We start from the raw sequence: 23,662 nt of genomic DNA, 5'->3' as shown, positions 1-23,662 counted from the left end.
GGGGCTGCTGTTAGCATTAAGATTCTGTTTCTCCCGCTGAGAACTTCTCCCCCCACCCCAGAGTCCAAGGCTGGGTTTCCAGATACATCAGGGTGAGTGACTGAGGTCCTCCGACTCTGACACCTGTCCTTGCTGAATCAATCTGTCACTCCCCTTACCAGAGTTGAGGCTTCTGTGGGGACTCTGGGCCTGCCAGGCCTAGGTTACCCTACTAGGGTGGGGGCAGGCCCTCTCTTTAGTACAGAACCATTCTGGGTGAGTCCAGTGGGCACAGGTCCAGTGTGGGTGGAGGGGGCTCACTCCACTGGAACCTTTTCACATGAACCAGGCTCTGTGTGGTGCCCAAGTCACCTTCATCATGGAACTGGGACTACTCTCAGGTCCCTTTCACAGACCAAGCAACTGAGGCTCCTGTGAAGAGCTGGAGGTAAAGTGCCATGTTGGGGATAGGACCGAGGCAAGACGCAAATCAGATGTGTCCAAATGCTGAGCTCCAGCACTGAGCCACGCTCCTCGATCACATGTCACATGTCACACAGTGGAGAGATGGAGCCACAGAAGCTGCAGCCCAGGATTGGGGTGGGGTCTGGAGCCAGAGCAAGAAGCCGTGGCGGGCCCCACCCTTGCCGGCAGCCCCCGATTTAAATCTCCTCAGGTCCTGAGTAGATGATCTCACATCTCTGACTCAAGCGTAAATGGAAATGGAAATAGTTTCCACCTGCTGGGCTCCTACACTACCCCAACAATGAAGAAAGTACTTCTTTTCTATAGGCAGATTCCTTCCAGCCTCCCAAGGTTGCTGGAGTCTCACATGGGACCGGCATGGGGAATGCTCTCCCCCTTCAGATGTGAAAACTGAGGCCCAGCGTGAGAACACAGTGGCAGGGCCAAGACTGAGCCCCAAGTCTCTAGCTGCCTCCCTGTCCCCACTGAGTGATGTCTCTCCTTCCAGTCTTCTTTTGTCCTGGATGTCCGGAGCATCTGTCTGTCTGGGCATCCCTCCCCTCTGAGACCAGCTGGCCAGCCTACCAGCCCTTTGCCGACTACTGCTGGCAGGAACCGTCCTGAGTCGATGCAAAGAGACCCCCTCTGGAGGCCGCTCTTGCCATGCGTCCCCCGTCCAAATGTTAATTTTGCCAGGACTTTGATAAATCTTCCTGTCGTCTCCATGAGCTCGAGACATAGATTTCATCTTATTGAGAGGTGACACATCTGCCCTTTGGTACCAGCCATCAATTCCAAGCAGAGAGGAACAGAGGGCCAGCCTGTGTAACCCCTCTGCCCCCAGAGCCTCTCCTTGAACCCGCAGGGACGGCCGGAGACAACCGTGTAACCCATCTTTCCAAGGTGGCACGACCTCTCGAGGCCCGCGTCCTTAGCAGTTCAGTGCACAGCGACATGGCCGGCTTCCAGCTGCTGGCACCTGCAAGATGCCTGGCCAGGTGGCAGATGAGAGAGGCTGGGAACTGATGTCCAGCTTGTAAGGGATGACTTAGGAGCTGGGGTTGAGGTGTCCAGGAGTGGGACACTTACATCCTTGCATCCTTGCACGGAACAGGAGCAGGGGAGTGGAGATGTTGCCTTCCAGAATCCTCAGGGTTCGGCTCATCCATGGACACAGTAGTAGCAAGTTTCTTGTGCTGGCTGCTTGGCCCACCGCAGCTACCTCAGGGATCACCATCCTAGCAACAGGTTGCTCTTGAAGCCTTGTCTCGGGGTCTTCTCCCGAGTTCGGAAGCCCCTCCCCGAATGCTGAGACCTTGTCTGGCCAGCAATAGAGAAGCATCAAGAGGGGACGGGGAGCTAGCTCAGGTACAGCGCCTACCTAGCATGTGTGAGACACTCCAAGAGGACTCACACTTAGAGGGTGCCTACTGTGTGACAAGAACCTTTCTTAACATCAAGATCAAGTTCCATTTAAGCGGCAAGGCTGCACAGGCTTCCCAGTTTTGTGGGTAAGAAAGCGGTGCTCAGAGAGGTGAGGTCATTTGCTGAATGTCACACAGCCCAGCAAAGAAAAGCTGGCATCCAGACTCAGGCAGCGCCCTGACTCATCTGCTCTGTTCCATTCTTCTGACAATGGCCATGCCATGGAGCTAAGGCTACCCGCAGCTCTGGCCAGTGGTTCAGTCAAGCAGGTTTCTCCTAGGCTATTTCTCTCAGTAGCCTTCTGTGAGATGGTAAGGGCACAATAATAAAAAGGATGCCCTTCCTGGTGGCAAAGTTGCTGGAGGTCTGGTATGTGTGAGGAGGATAAATCCCAGAGTGCACTCAGCTGCTCCCTCCAGGGTCCTCTAGAATCATAGGGCATTCAGCGAGATATCTATTTCAAATATGTCATTGCCCAAACAGAACCAAGACCCCAAGGAATTGACAATCACCCATGGTTGCGTTCCATTGCCAGGGCTCTTGTATGTGAACTCTTCTGATCATCACTCACACTCTATCCACAACCTGTCTCTTGGCCCACCCAAACTTCCCAGAGAATTAATTAGGCTCATAAGTAACTCTCAAAACCCAGAAGGCTCAAGGTTTTTGGTTTTTTTGTTTGTTTCTTTGTTTGTTTTTCTTTTTTAAAGATTTTTCTGTTAAAATATTTAAACTTCTGAACCCTTAAGGAGAAGTATTTATAAGGATTTAGGAGAAGATAAAGCAGATAAAAGCTTAGTAGCCTTAATATACAAAGAGCTTTTGCTAGTCAATAAGAGAAAGTAAATTTAAAAATAGACAAAACATATGAGCAGAAGATGCCAGTCTAAAGCGCTGATGGCAGAGCTTCCGGTTTCTGAGGAGTCTGAGGGCATTAAAACTGTCGTGACTTGTTAAATAAGCGCTTATTTATTATTAAAAGGTCCATTTATAGAGTGGGTCACTCACAACTGCTTGTTAAACACTTTTAGTGCTGGGCAGCACTTATTTACAGTTACAACCATAGAAAAAGGTGGCCAATTGCCAGAGCCACAGACCTGTTGTGAGACCCTCTTCCTGTCTCTTCTCCAGGCTACTGTCATGGTCCCTCAACTCCAAGTGGAACAGGTTCACAATCCAGGAGTCCCCGCAGCCTGGGTGAGGCCACTAGGGACATCAGGAGGTCTGGACCACCTTGGTTCTGTCTCTGACTGCTGGTGACCCCTGCCTCATGTATAGGTTTCAGAGTTCTCACCTGCAAAATAAGTAGGTTGGTATATGACATCCTGGGTACCTCACACACCACTGTGACATCCAAAGTCCCTTCAATACCACTGTGACATCCCAGATCCCTCATGTCAAGAAGACATTGTGCAAGGTGGAGAATGGGGAGAGACTTGTCAGGGACCGTCTTCCCCTTCTACAATGAGGCAACCAGCTGAGCTTTAACCAATGGAGGTTCAAGTACAGAACCTCACCTCACCCCACCCCACCCATCCCTACCTCCCTTCCTGACCCAAGACTAAGATTTCACTCTGTGTGTGGAAAGTCGGGTCCCAGGAGCATCAGGACTTCTGGAAAACTGGTCATCTAGCAGGTAGGTGCCCGAGCCCAGGACTCTGGCCCCCTCTTGCTCCCTGGAGGAGAAGTGGGGGCTGGAGCCAAACCAGTTGTGCCCTCTGTTATCATTCCCAAGGCTTAGCCTCCTGGATTCCTGGGGCCCCACCCCCTTGGGTGGGCAGGAAGTCCTGGCTGCCCAGTGGGGATCCTCCAGTTGGAACTGGGAGGCAGGGAATGAGGGTGTGTCCCTCAGCTCTTCTCTGAAGGCCGCTGTGGCTGACACATTCTTGTCCCTTTGGGCAGGTAAAGCATGATTTGATCAGGAGGAGGCTGTCCATATGCTTCACAGCCTTTATCTATGGCTGCGCTTCGGCAGCCCAGCGGCAGCCTCATATGCCCCATGATGGCAGGAAGAAGAGCAGGGTGTAGGGCCAATTCTGCCACTCGCTGTGTGACTCCGGGCCAGCAGGTCACCTCCAAGGCCCTCAGCAGCAGGACTGTTGTGAGGGGCCAGTGGGATGATGAATTAAAGGTATTAGCAGAGGCCCAGGACCAGCAGAGGCAGGCAAGGAGTAGCGACTGAAGCTATCTGAAAAATGGGATTAATAACACCTACCGTAGGCTTCTCGGAAGGGTAATGGTATAATGCATCTGAAAGGCACCACAAAATAGCAGGGGCTCATTTAGTGGCCGCCCTGGGCCCAGACCCACAAAGGCTGTGGTGGCTCTGAGGGCAAGGGGGTCCATCCTGGCGGCCCAAGTGTTCACGACAGGCGTGACTCCTCATCAGCTCCCACCTGGCACCCGGCCTGGGGACACGGTCCAAGCTGGGGCTACAGTGTCCTGGATAGGGGGGAGCTTGGAGCTCGGGGAGGGGACGCAGTGATCGATACTAAGCCAATCTCCTCCAAGATTACCCCGGCCTCTGGATCCAGCGGTAAAGAAAATCACTGGGCACACCAGGGAGATGTGAAAAATGCCGTAGATTACAGTTTGGGATGTTCCAAGTGAGAATAAGTGAGTCTGCGATTGTTTGCTGCAGTAAATAATTCATCCACTTTAAATTTCCTTCTTTCTCGCCAGCTCCCTCCCCTCCCATCATCTCTTTCTAAGTCCACTCTTTCCAGGACTCCCACCCCTGCCTCTGTCCGGGGCACCTCAAAGCCAGCAAGGAACCCATCATGCAAATGTTTTGAATCTGCTAATGACACTAATCGTCTTTCGCTGCTAATTAGCAATGCTGCCAAAGAAAGTTCTTTGATAATGAGGCCAAGGACCACCCAGGCAGGGCAGCCTACTTAGGGCTGTGTGGGAAAGGTTGTGACTGCGCTGGAAGCCAGATGTCACCAGTGGACACTTCTCCAGTCCCTGGTTGAGAGCACAGATCAACTGTAAGACAGTTCTGAGAGCACAGACTCTGAAAAGGCTGATGGGAAGCATCCAAAGAGCACGGAGGCGGAGCATCCATGCACCTAAGAGCACCCAGAGGGGGCATCCATGCACCTAAGGAACACTGGGGGGGGGCATCCATGCACCTAAGGAGCACTCAAGGGCATCCATGTACCTAAGGAGCACTCAGGGGCATCCATGTACCTAAGGAGCACTCAGGGGCATCCATACACCTAAGGAGCACTCAGGGGCATCCATGTACCTAAGGAGCACTCAGGGGCATCCATGCACCTAAGGAGCACTCAGGGGCATCCATGTACCTAAGGAGCACTCAGGGGGCATCCATGAACCCAAGGAACACTCAGGGGCATCCATACACCTAAGGAGCACTCAGGGGCATCCATGCACCTAAGGAGCACTCAGGGGCATCCATACACCTAAGGAGCACTCAGGGGCATCCATACATCTAAGGAGCACTCAGGGGACATCCATGAACCCAAGGAACACTCAGGGGCATCCATACACCTAAGGAGCACTCAGGGACATCCATGAACCCAAGGAACACTCAGGGGACACCCATGCACCTAAGGAGCACTCAGGGGCATCCATGCACCTAAGGAGCACTCAGGGGACATCCATGAACCCAAGGAACACTCAGGGGACATCCATGAACCTAAGGAGCACTCAGGGGACATCCATGCACCTAAGGAGCACTCGGGGGGGCATCCATGGTGTATCTTGTCTATGCACAGGAGCTGGGTCTCCGCAGATGGTCAGTTAACAGTCTGTACTCTACTCCAACCTCTAGAAACTTACAGCTTCTGGAGGGAGATGAATTATAATAATCTCTCTCTCTCTCTCTCTCTCTCTCTCTCTCTCTCTCTCTCTCTCTGTCTCTCTCTCCTCCCTCCATTCCTCCTTCCCTCCTTTCCTTTCTTTTTTTCAGTGCTGAGCCCCCCACATAATTCTAGGCAAAGTGTTATGCCAGGACACTATACAGGTTTCGTGTGTGTGTGTATGTATGTATGTATGTATGTATGTATGTATGTATGTATTTTATGTGTATGTGTAGGTGAGTGCATGCCATGACACACATGTGGAGGTCACAGGTCAACTTTCCAGAGTCTGTTCTCTCCTCCCACCATGTGGGTCCTTGGGACTGACCTCAGTCATCAGGCTTGACAACAAATGCCCTTACCCACTGAGCCATTTTGCCCCTTGGCTTCTGTAGACAGCCTCTCACTATGTAGCCCGATCTAGCCTTCAACTCTCAGTCCTTCTCTGTCTGCCTCTCAAACGATGGCATCCCAGGCCTGCACTGCCACACACAGCAACAACCAACACTTCTTAAACACGTACTTTGTGACAGGCACTTAACAACTTAAGCACTTCACTTCAAACCTCGCCGAGACAGCACTTTTTTCTTTAGGGTTTTTGTTTGTTATTGTTTGCTTTTAATTTTTTTCAGGTACTTTTTTCCATCTCCATTTTGAAGGTAAGAAATCCAAGGCACCCAAAGATCAAACAACTTTTCCCTGTCTGTTATAAGGTCACCAGGCCACCATAATTTCACCATGGCAGAACCAGGATGGCACCTCAGGCTGCCTGAACCTAGGGCCCATTTGTTTTAACCATAAAAACCTAGCAGAGAAGTAAAAAGCCTTTCATTCATCAGGAGCCCTGCTACAAGAAGAGGCTGGTAAGGTTGGTGGAGAACTGAAGAAGTTTGACATGAAGTCTCTTGTGGTGAAGGCCAGCTTCCTGGAAGAGATGAGCTCTCAAGGGGCTTTGAGGGATACATAGGTGTTAGCTGAGGGAGAAGCAAAGATCTCCCAAAAGAACAGGGCAGAATGAGCCAAAAGACGACGTTGGTCTCAGTGTTGGAAGGCGAGGGGTGGGGCGGGGGTTCTGGGAGACAGAGAAAAGGCAGGAAGCTACACGAAGGGTCAGGAGCTATGCAGGTGTAGCTGGGTACCTGAGTCCAGGAGGTTCCCCCAGGCCACACACTGTAGAGGAATAAAGACAAAAGAATCTACTACTGGTGACAATCCAGAAAAGCAAGGGCTGAGCTCAGGGTAGCCAAGGCTGGGATAGGAGAGGAGACAAGCCCAAGAGTGATTTGGAAGGGCAGTGGAGTGGTGGGGTGGATGGGATGAGGGAGAGGGCAGTGGGTTGATGGATGGGATGATGGAGGGGGCAGTGGAGTGGTGGATGGGATGATGGAGAGGCATTGGGCTAGTGGATGGGATGATGGAGTGGCACTGGGCTGGTGGATGGGATGATGGAGAGAGCAGTGGGTTGGTGGGGTGGATGGTATGTGGATGAGGAGTAGATGTGATGATGGAGGGGAGGAGGCCATACTCCTCCCAGCATAGAGCACCATGTCAGGTGTCCTATGGTGGGACCTAGCCTGCGAGTTTAATCCCAGCTGGTGCTGCAGGGGTCCCAGCTGCCAGGAGCTGATAAGACAAGAAGTACCCATGCCCGAACTGGCCCCTGGCCAGCTGCTTCTCCCAAGCATCTAACATGCAGCTTCATTCCCTTGGCTAAATGATGCTCTGCTCTCTGATGCGGACATCACAGGAGGCTGGGACTCAGGCAGAGACTCAAATAACATATCATTGAGGTTAAGGTGCAGCTTTCCAGGGCTTCCCTGGGCAGAAGGCATTGTTTTGTTCCTTTGTGGTCTCCTAGTGCCCTGATCATCCTGGAGGGGCTTTCACTGTGTCTCCCAAATGACCCTAGACGTTCCCAAAGGCAAAGTCATGTGCATTCTTTGGGTGCATGCGTTCTTGCTGGCCTGCTGGACTTGTGTGAATGTAGTTTTGCATTATTTATTTATGTGTGTCCGTGCATGTGTGCATGCCACAGTGCGGATGTGGAGGTGAGAAGCTGACATACAGGAGTCTATTATCTCCTTCTTCCCTGTGGGCCCTGGGAATGGAGCTTAGGTTGTCAGGCACATTCACCCTCGAAGCCACCCCACCAGCCCTGAGTGCACTTTGAAAATGTACATCTCTCCTCCTACGCTGTGAGCCTTCTGAAGGTGGTCTCTTATTTGTTTTACTTGACTCATCATACAGTAGCATTGACTTTTTTTTTTTTAGTGCCCTCAGCCCTATAAATTTGAACACACATCTAGCTTTCTGCGACCCTCTTATGATCACACTTTCAATATACAAATGGTATTATGCTGTGGAGACCCGTTGGTTTCATTCCTTTGATCGCATGCTTCAAAGATGCACCCTCGGCTCGTGCTGCGCGGTGCCTATTATTCTAAGCACTACCAGGACAGGCACAGTGTATGTCCCCCATGGCTCCCCTGCTTGTCACTCACCCGGGTGCCAGTCACTTCAATCTCACCCCACCCCCAGCACCGTGTTGGGATAGCCATCCTCAGATTTGTCCTTCACGAGGCACGCTAAGAAGTGTAGTGAGATTTATAAACCTCACTGAGATTTTAAGCAGAATGTTTGGGGTTAGTCAACAATTCTTTCTAAATCTCCAACCATTGTGGAGAACAATCCCAGTAGGTGACACAGAGCTGGCAGGCAGCGGTAGGGCTGGCTGTGCTGGCTGTCAGATGGGAACATGTGTCTGCATCTACTGTGATGGGCAAATGGCTGCTTAGCTGTCTTGACCTCCTGAAGGCTCAACCTACCTCCCCCATGCTAGCTCCTTCCCTAGCCCTAGCCTCTCTCCGGCATCTTACAAGCAAAAGGTCACAGGTGGCTCTGCATGGCTTTTGGTGCCCGTAACAAGCCCTCACACATTTTGAGGGCCATGCTTGTCGATGACCTTCTATAGGGAATGGCTCCTGGGACTGGAGTTCCCCTCTAGGGGACATAGTTTCTCCATTCACTGATTCCCACAGCACGTGATGGGGGCGTCACTTATTTACTCTGTCTGTGTGTGTGTGCATGTGTGCGAGTGTGTGTGTGAGTGTGTGTGTGTGTGTGTGCGCATGTGTAAGCCAGAGGAGAACCTCCAGTGTTCTTCAGTCATCAACCACCTTTATTTTGAGACAGGGTCTCTCATTGGCCTGGAACTCATTGATTAGGCTAGGCCGGCTAACTGGCTGGCCAATGAGTCCCAGTACCTAAGGACCACGTGCCAGCATGCTCGGCTTTTTTATGTGAGTTCTGGGGACTGAACTCAGGTCCTCCCGCTCACAAGGCATGCACCTTACCGAATGAATCATCTCTCTGGTCCTCATGTGTTTACTGAGCCGAGGTCTTGCTATACGGCCCAGGCTGGCCTCAAACTTATGATCCTCATGCCTCAGCTTCTTAAGGAGCAGGGATAACAGGTGTGTACTGAGCGTTTTAAAGTGCTTCCTGCCATTCCAGAGCAGGTGCCATCCTTCTCAAGGCCATCCTGGCATCCAGGAAGTGGTTTTTCCCGTCTGACAATGAAGACTCAAGACCTAGGGAATAGGGGTGACTTGTGCCAAGGCACTGAGTTGGGAGCAGAGCTGAAGCCCAAGAGAGTCTGAAGACCAAGGTGGAGCCCTGAGCACTCCTGCTTTGGGAGTCCTCATCTGCTGTATCCCACATACAGTCAGATGGCGATCCCACCTCATCTGTTTTCGTGAGTGAGTTTGGAAAAGGAGCGCTGGACCACTGCTGACCAGTGCTGGGGTTTGCAGACACTTGATTAACACACATCCATTTCCATTTTGCAGTTTTCTTTCTGCATTTTGTAGCAAGTCTTTGTATTTGCTTCCCTTTACATCTTGATGTGTTCTGTGGGCCCTTAGCAACTCTCTGGGGGTTCTTGTTAGGGTCTGGGCCCTGCGGTGATGGGACCAAGTCTCCTAATCTCTTGACTGGACCCTGGGCTGTGGTGGATCTGAGCAACAGGCATCAAGAGGTCAGTCTGCCGCCCTGAGAGTCTACATTCTCAACAGTGAAGGCTCTGTCTGGGGAGAAGGTCCTGTGGGACCTAGCTCTGGCTCTGGGGGCTCTGCACAGAGAGTCCCCAGGGGGCCACACGATGTGTGACATCGTGGGGGGGGGTTGTGACATCGTGGGAGGAAACTAGAAATGATTGGATTTTTCCAAAGGTTGGGGACGGTGGAGAAGCTTGACCACCAGGATTCATAGCTAACAGCTGTGCACCAAATCAATAATACCAAGTAATACCTGTGTCTATCACACTCTTACGGCATGTGAGACCCATCATCTCATTCCACCTTTGAGCCATTACAGGACACGGACGGGGAAGATATGTGGAATATGGACACTCAGTGCTGTATGGGAAGAGCAATCGGAACAGCTGATACTGGAGCAGGTTCTCGGGGCCCCTGATGAACTGACCTTTAGTTTTGGGATCACGAGGAAGGGAGATAGTTGACGGTGGCCCAGAGGAAGGAGCAGGGAAGAGAATTTGCTGGGTCAGGTTACTGACCACCATGGAAGTCTTGTAGGGTTTGTTTCATTTTTATTTCCTTGAGACGGGGTCTCACATGGCTGGCCTAAGGACTCACTAGTAGGCCAGGCTGGCTTCAGTCTTACAGAGACCCACCCGCCTCTGCTTCCCGAAGGCCAGGATTAAAGTTGAGCGCCACCATGCACTGTGCTCTTGCAGGGTTTTGACAAGCCTTAGCATCAGTTCAGGCTTTGTATCTCCATCTGACACCAAGGAAACCGAGGGTCAGAGAACTACCACCTGTAATCCGGAAATGCTTCCTAAAATCAGGCCTGTGCTGGGCTCACACCAGAGCCCGTTCGTCACCAGCCATTAAGGTTTAGCATTGCTAACCCCTACTTAGATGGGGCCTGTGTGTGGCAGCCTCCAGACGCAAAGGGCCGGTACCGTGTGGGCAGCAGGGAAGAAAGGGTTAACTGGGTCACAGCTCAAGACTGGCATGACCTCCTTCACAGGCCTGACAAAGACTGGCACCTGCCCTGGCCTTTCATCTCCGTGGGCTCCAGGTGAGAGGAGCTAGAGCCAGGCCTGCCAGGACCCCAGCCACGTGGCTTCTCTTTGATTCCTGTGGAGTCTGCCTGCTCTGAGCCCGGAATCAAAGGCAGGCAGCCGCCGCCAGTGCCCCCAGCATGCCCAGGATGGCAGCCTCCTGTTGCCCCCTCCACCTGCCTGGCCTGAAACTCTGCCCGGGAGACGGCCCTTCCTGCCAGACTCTCAGGGATAGAGCAAGGCCATAGAGAGGCTGGGGCAAGCTGGGGCTATAGGAAGAAAAGGGACAATAATGTGGCATAGGGTGTCCGAGACTCAACCCTGAGCAGTTTGTGGGGAAGTGGTTCTAGAAGAGGGTGGCAGAGAGAGCGAGGGTCCTGGGAAAACACAACCATGGCTTCTCCCTGTGGCACTGGTAACCCCTGGGGTTCAGGTCTCAAGGTGAGAGCCTGTGGGGGGCCAGAAAGAAAAAACACGGAATGTAAAAGGAATTAGTCAGGAGGCAGTGACAGGCCCATTCTGAAGCAAGATGAATGGGTTTCAGTTGGCGAAAATGATTCTAATTTATAATCTGCTTCTCGCTGCCGCTCGCCAATTAATTCTCTATAGATACATAAATAGGCCGCGTGTTTGCTTTGCTTCAAACGTAATAAACATTACACTCTGTCCCCTTCTTTTGTGCCGGTTCCTGTCACGGCTTTAGTCCCCACAGCTAATTCCTCACACCTGTCTTTGCCGCTCAGGGGAGCGGGGCTGAGTGGGGAGGAAGTGCTGGGCTCCAGGAAACTCCTGGCACCAGGAGATAAATTGCGGATCCAAAGCTGCAGGCCCCCGCAGCGCAGGCTAGGAGGGCTGAGGGAGGGAGGGCGGTACAGGGGAGCCCCCCCTTCCAGACTCCTATGTCGTCAACATTGGGACCAGCTTTCTCGGGAGAGAAGGAAGAAGGGAGGGAGACAGAAGCAACCACCTGACTCTCCCATCCTCCAATCTCCCACTGGGCCACTGGGCACCCCGCTCACCAGGCCACCCCTGCTTCTGACTTCGGCGCCTGCTATTTCCTCTGCCTAGAAGGCTCTTTCTCACCAAAGCCACTACCTCCTTTCTATCTCTCTGCCTGGATCATCTTCTCAGGGAGCTATTTGCCTGCTCCTCCTTCCTAAAAACTGACAGCCCTCTGCATTTCTCCCGGGGCCCTCTTCCTGCCTTAAATTTCTCTGACATGCTATTTATTTTACTAATTTATCTTGCTCACTGGCTTCCCTACTGGAAAGGAAGTCCTCGATGTCTGACACGTAGATGATCAGTAAGTGTTAGTTGAGTGAAGGAATGAATGAATGAATGAGCTAAAGAGATGGAGATGGGATGGGAAAGGTGGAAGACATGGTCCAGAGATCAAAATGACACACCACCTGAGTTCAAGCTCTTGTTTCAACCGGATATGGGAAGAAGGCAAAAACCAAGGCATGGGTACTGGCGGATGGTGGCTGGGGGCTTGTCTGGGGTAACACAGTGAGTTAGAGGCAGAGACAAGACCAGGATCCTGGGCCTGGGCTCTTCCCTGAGGCAGCGCCGGAGCAGAGCAGGAACTTGCAGCCCACAGTGCCTCCTCCAGGTAGGGAGCTCAGAAAACAGAAGCTCAGAGACGGGTGTGACTTGCCTAAGGTCACACAGCCATCTGCTCCGTGAAGTAAGGAAGCAGCTGCTCTGCTGGGCAGTGCTGTAGGTGAGATTTCAGGAGTGGGCAGGACAGGAGAGATCCCTGTCCTCAAACCGCTCCCGTTCTGTAGAGAGACAAATCAGATGAGCAAGAGAGAAGTGAGAGTATCACAAAATGAGGGAGTTAAATAAACAGGCCTCGGTGGTGGAGCGGGGGGGGGGGGGGAAGCGGGATGGACCTCTCTACCAAGGTACCACCGGGCAGAAATACCAACAGCAGGCGATGGCTGTGTGAGCCCAGACTAGGGCTAGGTGTCCACTCTCATTGGTCCACTCCTGAGTGCATACTGACACAGCTGGACTATGGTCACTCGAGGTGAGCATCCCAGACAGGGAGGGTGAGTGTAGGGGAAGCGAGGAGTCCAGAGTGGGCTGCATTTGAGCAGGGAGGGAGCTCAGGGACCGAAGGCAGGAAGGGCAGTCTCTCTAGCAAGGTCCACAGGGGTGAGGACTGGAGCTGGGGCTGGGAAGTCGGGGCTGAGGACCTGGCTCTGGAGGAGTCTGAGGGCAAGCCTCGATGGGTGTTTGTCAGTTTCACAGGATAAATACATCCAACGGGCCACTTCCAAGGGCTTGCAAAACTGGCTTGTAAAATTCCGTGTGTGTGTGTGTGTGTGTGTGTGTGTGTGTGTGTGTGTGTAAAACAGTTGGCTTGGGTAAACCAGTATAAACCAGCTACTTCAAGCCTGAAGCAGCATTCATGTAGAGATGGCGTGAGAAATTGCACAGGGCCAAAGCTAATAACTTTATTATTACCTCCTGAGTGCTAATAACTGGGGGGGGGGTGCTCATCATGAAATGATCAGTCACCCCCCTTGTCTCCTGCAACACCCCTTCTTCTCACATGGTAGAAAATCAAGGCTAAGAGCAAGCCAGGGACCTGCCCAGAGCACAGTGAACTGGGACCATAGCCAGGACTGGGGGTGGAGCACTTCTCAGCATCCCCAGCTCCTCTCTCTGCTTCCAACCACCTGTTCTCAAGTAGCTGAGATCGCAGATGGTGACAGCCGCAGGAGGTCTGACCATTGAGGATCCTGGTACCCATTTCGGGGTCCACAAGGGAGGCAGCCAGGGCCAGGTGTCCCAGGCTGATGAAGTGCAGAGGCAAACAAGCTCCATGCCATCCACTGGAGTTGGGTTTTGAGAGATAAATAGGAGTTTTCCAGCAAGGCTGAGTCCCAACAGAGTTCCAAGTGGTAAGAACACTGTAAAAGATCAGAGTTAGGATAAAAGCCTGAAATAGCTTGGCGTTTCCAGGATGGGAGATGCAGGAAGGAAGCCAGTAGCAGCAACACAGGCAGCTGGAGAAGCAATGCCCTGCTCCTTCCTCCCCGAGTGCTGAATCGGGAATGGTGGGCTATCGGGGGACTGCAAGGAGCTATTTTTAGATGGGTGTTCCGGCTTACCGGAGCAGGTGAGGGAGGGAGACACTACACCCTTCACACATGAGGACCAGCAGCGTGGGAATCTCTGGCATCCTGGGCCAGCCTTCCTACTGTTTAGTGAGTCACTCATGCCATGGTGGTCTCTCCCCGCTGTCCCCTCACCGATCCCCACCCCTTCAATAGCTGCTCTTTTTCCAGGCCAGGAATAGCACCTCATATCCGACAATCCTCAATGGTGTTTAAATTTAATGGGCCTCCCTGATTTTTTTTTTTTTTCTGCTCAGCACCTGGGCTGGGCGCTCTGCAGCAGCCCCGGGGAGAGGCAGGTGAATAATTCAGGTTGAGAGGAGTGTTTGAAGTGTGTGTTTTGGGGGAGTGTGGGTGTCAGGGCTGTCTCAACCTGCCAGGAGGGGGTCAAGAGGGACACTCCAGGTGCTCGGGCCCTGTTCCAGTCTGCTGGATCTTTAGGGACGTTCAGGAAAGCCTTGGGGACCCTTCCTCTCATCTCCACACAGCCACCTGCTGTGTCAGCCTCGGGGCTGAAGGCAGTGAAGAGAGCAGGCAGGAGGGCACCTTACCCAGTGGGACTCCTGACTTTGGATCTGGGTCCGGAGGGAGCGAGAAGAGGGACATAGCAAGCATGGTGGGGAGGGGGCGCAGAAGGCTGGAGCCTAGCTTGAGGCAGAAGCTGCAAAAAACTGCCAAATGGGGGGAACAGTCTCTGGACAGCTCCAAGGCAGGTGGGTTCCCTGCTGTCACCACGTCTGCTGTCCAGGGTGCTGCCGGCTCTTAAGCCAGATGGAGGTTATGGGTTCAGGCAAAATCTGCTCTAGAATGGCCCAGGGCAAGGTCCAGGCTCTTTTTCAAGTTCCTCTGTTCCCCATGCCTGCCCCTCACACACCTGCAAACAAAGCGCCTTTCAGCTGTCTAGCCTCGATGCGTTCCAACATTTTTATTCATCTATTCGCAAATGTTTATTGAACATCTCCTGTGATCCCCTCCACAGGACATAGCAGGGAACCAAACAGATAACTTGGCCAGGTAGAGTGCAAGTCCCAACTCTGTGCCCACAAACCCCAGGAGGGAAGAAAAGGAGGGAGCCAGGCTTTAATCCCTGTTCCTCTCTTAGGTCATCGCCTTCTCTAACCCTAGGTCTCCCCCTTCTGCAGTGATGGACTCACCATGCTATCCAGCAGATCCATTTCTATTGTTCTAGTTAGTTACAGCAAACACCTGCTCTAAGTGTCCTACACGGGCTCCTTCACTTGACCTTCACCCCAGCCTTCCAACACAGGCATTGCTAACGCCACCCTTGCTTTTCCTCTGAGGAATAGGATTAAAGTCACTTGCTCAGGGTGACAAGGTAGGATTTGAACCCAGACACTCTGACTTTGGGTTGGTGAGTTTGAACAGCATGAGGTGTTGGGGGCAACAAACCCACCCAGCTCTGCTCCCCAGGGCTCCCAAATGCCAGCTGCCAGCCTAGTCCTGCCTCGGTCCAGCTGGCAGCCCTAAGGCCTCTTCTTCCTCTACCTTGCCTGCCCCCTGCCCCACCCTGTGCTGAGCCCATCTCTGAAGAGACACGGGGCACTAGAGCCATGGTGGGGGGCCCTCCACCCTGCCTGGGTCAAGGATCCCCTCCCAGGAGTCAGGGGGTGTGCCCCAGTGGCTCCCCCCCCCCCCCCCCCGTGGGCTGGCGGGCCCCATCCTGGCGTTGACATTTCTTTGGTTGTTCATGTCACGGCCCTTCAGTCTGCGCCGTTTTACAAATGTGCTGGCGAGATGAAAGGCGCCCAGAACAGCGACTGCAGAGCAAGTTCGGAAGAGCTTTTAACTTCCAGCTCCCAGGGACAGAGAGGGAGGGAGGAGAAGTGAAGGGGGAGTCCAGGAGGGAGGAAGGAGGGAGGGGAGGAGGGAGGAAAGCATGGAAAGGAGAGGAGGAGAGATGTGAAGGAGGAGGACGGATGGGAAGATAGGAAGGGGCCAGGATGAGGTCAGAGAGTCCAGTGACATTAGAGAGTGGGGGACCATGGGGACTTGAGAGCAGGGTGTCAGTGACAGAGACAGAAAGACACACACACACACACACACACACACACACACACACGGGGGGGGGCAGGATAGAGAGGACTAGGAGGAGGAGGAAGTGGGAAGAGAGAGAGGGGGGGAACTAGGGAGAAGCAGACAGCCAAAAACAGAGACAGGGTGGGGGGACGTGGGGACAGGTAGAGAGGACAAGTGAGGACACACATTCAGGAAGCATCAGAGGAACACTGCTGGATAGGAAGAGACAGGCAGGATGGAGGGCGTCAGAGCAGGAGAATGTGTATGCCAAGGCAACAGGCAGACACAGGCAGGAGGACAGAAAGTCATTCCAGGGCTGTGGGTGGGGAGAACAGAGAGGCAGGTGAGCCCTGTGGGGCCTGGCTGTGGTATGGGCAATTGTAGAAGGGAGAGGAAGAACCAGGGAGAGGAAGAGCATGAACTTGAAAGCATGCATGCATGCACGCGTGTGCTCGCGCGCGCGCGCATGCGCGTGCGCGCGCACACACACACGTACACACACATATACATACATATACACACATACACACACACTCATATATGCATACACAGACATACACACATATAAACATACACTCATATATACACACACATGCACATACACACATATAAACACATACATACATACATACCCACTTTGTGACACCCACTCTAAGGCACAGCACCCTGGAGCAGACCCTCACACTGGAGCCCGGCGGTCAACTAAGGCTGACTTTGCCCTTCAGGAGACATTTGGCAGCATCTGGACATGGTTTCATAGTTGTCACAACTAGGAGAAGGGGCTGGTGCCACAGGGCTTAGTGGGCAAATATTAGAGACACTGCTAGGCAGGCTGCCATGCACAGGACACAGAACGGCACAGTAACAAAGGGGGATGGGCCCAAATGTCACGGGGTGGAGGTGGAAGAAACCTGGGTTCAAAAGAGGGCGAAGGCCAGGGTCGCCAATGACTGCTGTAGACGCCGTCAGCAAATCAAGCCCAGTGGGCACTCTTCTAATGGACTGTCACAAGCTCCTCCCAGAATAATCCCTAGTGCATCCCTCCATGTCCTTCATGACCTGTGTGTGGTCACCTGAGATGTGCGAGGCCCACTGCCAGCCCGGAAGCAGCATGCCATACCAGTCCAGCTCAGAGGCCCGTGTAGGACCGAAGCTCAGCTTTTCCACGTGCTCTGTGACTCTCAGCAAGTTTCAGTTTCTCTTTGCCCCAGTTTCCCTGTGTGTAAATGTGTCATTGCTGTGTAAATCAAGTGAAATAATCTATGTAAAAATTAACCTATGGTAAATCTATGTAAAAATAGCACAGGGCTGCTCACCACTATTGTTATGATCATCTGATCCGGGCCTCAGTGCCAGGGATGCCTCCTACATCCCGAGGTTCTCATGAGGTGGTTCTTCTTCTATCACACCACACTGCCTCTTGCTGCACTTGCCCATACTGCAGTCAGCAGGTGTCTTGGTTTATCCACCCCAGACTGGAGAACGAGGGTAGAGGACCCAGACAGAATGCATGGATCTGCTCTCACCATTTGCTGCCTCTGTATTCCTGATATTCCAAAATGTGTTACCTCAGTTTCCTCATTTGTAAAACAGGACTGGTGTTGTAAAAGCAAAATCATGACGGTTGTGAGGATGGTGACACCCTTGTGTTCCCAGAGTCCAGGGCAGTGCCTGGCATGTGCCCAGAGGAGGTTTGTGGAAGGAAGATTCAAAGGGCAGGGCAGGAGGCAGCCTGAAATGCGGAGGCTGCATGTTGGAAGAGGTGAGGTTTTGATAGAGTTATGGAAAGAAGAGACTTTGTGGCGCACCCCACGACGTGCAGTCAAAGGTGGAAGCCTCAGCAGCCCAGGCCCAAGTCACCTGTGGCATGTAATTAGGTCAGACTCCTGAGAGGCCAGCACACCCACAGGCCTGGGGGGGGGACAAGAAAGGAGGAGCCACACCTGCAACAGTGAGTCTGAGAGAGGGAGAAAGCCAAAGTGAAGAAATGCATCTGGAAGGGCCAGCCTCCGGTCTCTGAAAGCATGAAAGAGTAGGAGCTAAGAATAGAGAGGGGGGAGGAGAGAGACCGGGAGAAGGGGCTCCACAAAAGCGAGGCTTGGGAGATCAATGAAGGGAATGAACCGAGAGAAGGACTTAAGGGAGGGAACCGGCTGTCGAGGTAGAGAATAAATCTCAAAATAAATAAGAGTGATGGAGTTTAGCAGAAAGGACTGGAAATGCAGCCACCCAGAGGAGAAGCTGGTCGCCAGGGAGGAGTAGTGTTGGGGTAGACATTGGAGTGCCTGGTGGTGAGCAGGCCAGGGCGAGCTGATGTGTGGCTCCCTGGAGACCCGCAGGAGTCAGGGTCTTGGAGGGTGCTGCCACCACTTAAACTTCAGGGTCTGTTTTGCAGGCCAGGGTGCCTGTTAGGAACAGGGTGGCAAAGACATACAGCTGCAGGATAGACTTCAGCCACCTACCTGGCACCCGTGCAGCCAAGAGAAAGAAAGCAGCCCAAGCAGAAAAGACACCAGGCAGTGGGCTAGCTGAATTTGGGCAAGAATGGAAAAGCCGATTTCCCAGGCGGTTCTGGACAGTGGAAGGATTTTATTAGACTGGAGAGAGGACACTAAGTTTAGGCTGGGCTGTCTTGGTTGGGCTATTCTCTCTTTCTTTTGGGTGGTGGTGGTGGTGGTGGTTGGGGGCAGGATTCCCAGGGCTTTCTCCTAAAGAGGGATGTCCGGCATGGCTCTTCCCAGGACAACTGACCTCCCACCTGCCAGCAGACTCCCAGCCCCAGAGCAGGGGTTCTGTCCACCTCAATGCACAGTGATTGTTTCTGAAGCCTCAGTCTGTGCAAAGGGCCTTTCTGGGCAGCCAGCCAGGGGTGGCCACTTGAGAGGCCCGCCCCTACCTTCGCCTGCACCCCCTTCTTTTGAAGCCTGGCTTTCAGTGTGTGTGTGTGTGTGTGTGTGTGTGTGTGTGTGTGTGTGTGTGTGTGTGTTAGATGCAGCTAAGTCTCTGGCCAGGGGAGTAATGGGGACAGGGTCTAGTCTGCCACCGGTGCCTCGGGGCAGCTGAGCCGCCAGGCAGGGAGGGAGCGTGCTCCCCTCCTGGGGGCGCTCCCTCCGCGCGGATCGGGGCTGGGAGAAGGAGGAGCACTCCCCCGGGGGCTTTCCCGCCGCCGGCAGCAGGGGAGACCGAGCCTCCGGACCCCGCGGGCGAGGGAGGGGCGCGGTCGGGGCGGGGGGCCGGGCTCCAAGGCTGGCTGCGGGGTCCGGCCCGGCGGCCGCCTGCGGCTCGGCTCGGCGCTGCGCAGCGCTCCTGCCCGGCGGGCGCTGCATTCTCCGAGTCTCCACCAGAGGCTGCGGGAGGAAGGAAGGGATCCGTCCCTTGCACACTTCCCCCCTAGTCAGACACGCACACTCCCTCGCTCTCTCGCTCCTCCACACACGCGCGCACTCGCCGCCGCGGCTCCCCCTCTCGCTCCCGCTCTCCCTCGGCTCCTCCAGGCGGACGCCGGGGCCGGACCTGGCCGGGATCCCGCGGATCGCTGGCGTCCCGAGGCGCGGGGACCAGGGAGCAGCCCGGCCGCTCCCCGAGGTAAGAGCGCGCGGCGCCCGCGGGAGGCCAGCCGATCGCCGCCGGGGGAGACTGCGGGCCGGGAGGGCGCACGGGCCGGGGAGAGGCGGGCGCGGCGCGGGCTCCGGGGTAACGGCCCAAGCGCGCCCATCCCGCGCCCCCTCCCCGGCGGGGCGACGGGGACTTTCCCACGTCCAAACTTTCCCCGGCGCGGAGCCCAGCCCGGCCACCTCCCGGCCCCGGAGTCGCGGTCCCTGCGCCCAGAGCTCGGGGATGCCCCGCAGGCCGGGGGTGGGGGGGTGGCGGCGCCGGGGGTGCAGGGCTGGCGCTCCGGGAGGGGTGCGGGGATAGCGAACCCAGTCTAGAAACCGGCCGGGACCCCGGCGTCCCCGCCGCCCACCCTGCGCTAACCGGGCTGGGCTTGTGGGCTGGCGGCCCCTCCCGGAGGCTCGGCGATCGGCGCGGCGGGAGCGTGTGCGCCGCGCGGGTGCGTGTGCGGGTCGGGCCGCCGAGACACGCGCGGCTGCGGCCACCCTGGGGTGGGGTGAGCCGGACAGGCTATGGAGGACCCTAGCGGCCCTGCCGACGTGACCCCTGCGCCCCTTGGCCGTCGGATGACGTGCGGAGATGGAGGGGCAGCTATGCCCTCTTCCTCCGCACGCGACTCCGGGGACTCTGTCCCCGCCACGGAGAAAGACCGGGCTTCACAAGCTCACGTCCAAAGCGAGCGCCACTCGGGACTGACCCTCGAGGCCCGGGGTGTGAAGCCGGGAGGCGTGAACCGTGAGACCGTGAGGGCTGCGGGACCCTCGGTGGACACTATCCCTACCCATGTTGCCTTTGCCTGGGGACCTGACCTCACCACTCCCGCTGCGGCCTGGTCGGGTCCCTGCCCCAGCTGGGGAGCTGCGGGAGACTACCCTGTGGGGTGCCGTGGACAGAGCGCAGACAGAAACCGGAGTCCCCCGAGGTCTCCCCGAGCCGCAGGGGCACCCCCTGCTGGCGGGCACAGGAGCGCCGGTCGGCTGAAGCCAGCCGTGGCTGAAGCTTCCCACACTCGCGCTGCTGGGAACCCCCTGCTGTCTCTCCCACTCTCCCTGGTCGCTGGCGTTGCCAGAGGGTGTGCGTTCCAGTCTTGCTTTACCAGGGCCGGAGTGCCCAGCCTGGCCAGAGGCTTGTTGGCTAGCTTTGGCTACTGCCTCTGCTGGGTGCTGCTGGAACCCGGTGCTCGCTCCCACCCCCTTCTTTCCCTACTGTCCTGAAAGCCTGTCTATTACGTGCTCTGTCCCTAGGGGTATCCCCCACGCTTACCCACCTGTGCCCACTCTGACTCTTGTCGGAATATGGAGGCTTGGTCTATCTCATCTTTAGTGTGTCCACCTTCTTTCACCCAACCTGCCTCAGTTTCTCTCTGCCAGGTCAGGAGACACCTTCCTCCCCAAGCCAGCCTCTACTCCAGCTGGGTGCCTTGCCTTTTCCAGTGCTCCTGGAAGTCACTGCGATCCCTTAAATACTGCTTGGGATGGGGGGGGGGGGTCTCTGTGCTTCATTACCAGAGCTAGTACCTCTCAGCAGGTGCTTTGCCAAGCAAGCTAGGTCTCTCTCGGCCTAAGGCACGTGCCTCTGGGTCATCATGTGGGGTTCTAGTTGCCTGGGCTTCCCTCCTTCCCATCTTAAAGTATCGGAAGCAGGCTCGAGGTCACAAAGCAAGCACTATCAAGAGGCAGAATGGGGACCCAGGTACCCTGATATCCAGGACTCATCAATTCTATGTTGGGTGAGTCTGAGGGAAAAGGGATCAGTTTCTTGTCCTCAGGCTGTGGGCAAAGCAGGAAGACACTCGCTTCCATGCAGCGTGAGGTGTTTTAGGTAGATCCCTGGGCTCTTAGAGGAAGAAAGCCATTAAATGACTTCGACAGAGAAACAGAAATGGTAAACTGTTGTGACCCTGGGTACATGTGTTAACGTGTGTGTGTGTGTGTGTGTGTGTGTGTGTGTGTGTGTGTGTGTGTGTGTGTTTAAGGTGGCTATGGTCTTGGTTGCTTCCCTGACAGTCTACAATTTGCACAGAGGCAGGACTTAAGCCTCTGCCCCCTGGGTTCTTTGTGACCCTCATTTGCAGGGGTCTGAGGCTCCCTGTGAGGGACTGGCTAGAGCTGGGACAGGGACCTTCAACACAGCAAAGTTTGGAATAGTTTATTTACCACACCAAATAGAGGATTTGGCCAATTAAATTTCCTCTTTTGTCTGAGTTTTCTCCCCCTTTCTTCCATCAGGAAAAACCATTGGAAATGCAGCCTCAGGTGTGTGTGTGGACTGGGGAGGAATAATTCCTGTTTATGTAACTGAACCCATGCTGGGTGGCCTGGGAGGGGGTAGGAACTACTAACAGAGGAAGAGGACCCTGAGGAGAGGCTAGGCTGAGACCCCAGTTAGGACTGTACCCTCCCTCCCTGGTGAGTCAGGACAGGCAGCATCAGTTACATTTGGCTGGGAGGGGACCAGGACCTCAGTGCAGGATCAGGAACCAAAGCCTTATTTCCCTAATGCCCCCCCACACACACACAAGGGGGGGGGTTCCTCTCCACTAGATTTGGCTTCTCAGAGCATCCTTGAGATAGAACGCTTGCTAGGGAGGCCTCTTCTTCCTAGAGCCATGAGTTTTGTTTCTGGTGTCTCTAAAGACATCCCAGATACTCGCCATCCCCACCCCACTCTGCCTTCCGCCCTAGTCAGGACAGGCTCTGATCTTCACATTGTCATCAGGACCATGGGCGTCATCAGACTTTGTCTCTCGGGGAGTGGGTGACGACAAACAGGAAAGTCACATTTGTACAATGGCTCCAGTCCATGTACATGGGAGGGAGACTGGATACTGGGAGGCAGGGGTATGGAACAGGGAGGCTGGAAGTGTAGCTGTCTTGTGCGGTTGGGCAGGTTGTTGACTGTCTCGAGGACACTCGGTTCAGGAGGAGAGGAGGGTCTGAAATCTATTTTAAGCTCCACTCAACAAGTAAGGTGCCCTAAAGGCAACTGCATCTGCCTGGAGAAGGCACGCTCTTCTCTAATTTGCAAAAGGGCTTCTGACTCGATGCTCTTGGGGCCTGGGCCTAGGCCGCTGCTTCGCGCTCAGAAGCTCCTGCTTAATTACTGCTAAGGATCTGCACAGTACCTACTCCTTAGCTAGGGTCTCTTACAGGGGACTATACCTTCCCAAATCTGTGGGTCTGGGTCTGAGCACAGAAGGTTCCAGAGCCTGGAGTTGCTCTTTTCCTCCCCATGTCTCTCCTCCAGGCCCTGCCTTTACCTGCTGTCACTTCAAGGGCTCTTCAGACCCGCCAGTCTGCTGTTGGGCTGTCTGCTTGCTGTTTGGCTCTGTTGCCGCAACCTGGGTTTGTGACTTGTGGGCTGTGTGGCTTTGGACAAGTTACTTCACCTCTCTGTTGGGTTGTTGTGGGGGGAAATGCACAAATCAGTTCCCTTAGCACTGCTCTGGGTGCTCGGGATGCCCATAACAAATCATCATTATGGTAATACTTCTCTGTTGATAATGGACTTTCCCAGCTTTGGCACAATGGCTTAGCTACCTGGGGGCTAGAATCAGGCTCCCCCTGACCTCAGGCTCCTCCTAGGCTTCTGGGGTAGTGGAAATTGGCTGGCTAAGCAGCCAGGGGCAAAGGAAGATTCTAGATTTTCACAGATTCGTTTTGCCCTAGTTTCTGCTGCCTTCTCTCCCTCGGCCTATTCCATGATTCCCACTCTGACTGGGGCGCCCTGGCTTTGAACAGTCTACACTGTGGTGGCAACCTCCTCGCCAGCCTCCAGGCCTCCAGACTGCTCCTACCTCAGTCCTTGCTGCAGTCGGAGCGATCTGTTCTCCAGCACAGGTGGGATCGTGTCACTTGCTTGATTAAAACCCTCCATGGCTCCCCATCGCCTACTGAATTAAGTCCAGACTCTGCACAGTGACATTCAAGGTCCTTGTAATCCGTCTGCATCCTCCTTTATCTCCCACTGTGCCTCCAACCCGACAGTCCTGCACAAGGCCAGATCTGCCCTTCCTCAGAACGCCCTGTCCAAAGAGCTTCTGAAGCCCCCATGACCCAACCCAAGTAGCATCATTTTCCTGTGTCCACTCATACACCTGTCTGTGCAGC

At 54.5% G+C, this 23,662-nt stretch overlaps 1 protein-coding gene across 1 annotated transcript in view; it reads left to right on the top strand.

Moving 5' to 3' along the window:
- The first annotated feature begins 19,229 nt into the window (after positions 1 to 19,229).
- Cdh22 (cadherin 22) overlaps positions 19,230 to 23,662 on the top strand; it is a 123,793-nt gene continuing 119,360 nt past the window's right edge. Inside the window, exon 1 of the mRNA XM_028868488.2 lies at positions 19,230 to 19,526. The gene's annotated coding sequence lies outside the window, so the exon portion shown is untranslated. The remainder of the gene's footprint in view (positions 19,527 to 23,662) is intronic.

The sequence above is a fragment of the Peromyscus leucopus genome, chromosome 4 (genome assembly GCF_004664715.2).
Source record: "Peromyscus leucopus breed LL Stock chromosome 4, UCI_PerLeu_2.1, whole genome shotgun sequence".
NCBI classification, from domain to species: Eukaryota; Metazoa; Chordata; class Mammalia; order Rodentia; family Cricetidae; genus Peromyscus; species Peromyscus leucopus.
This window is presented reverse-complemented; position numbering and strand designations above follow the sequence as displayed.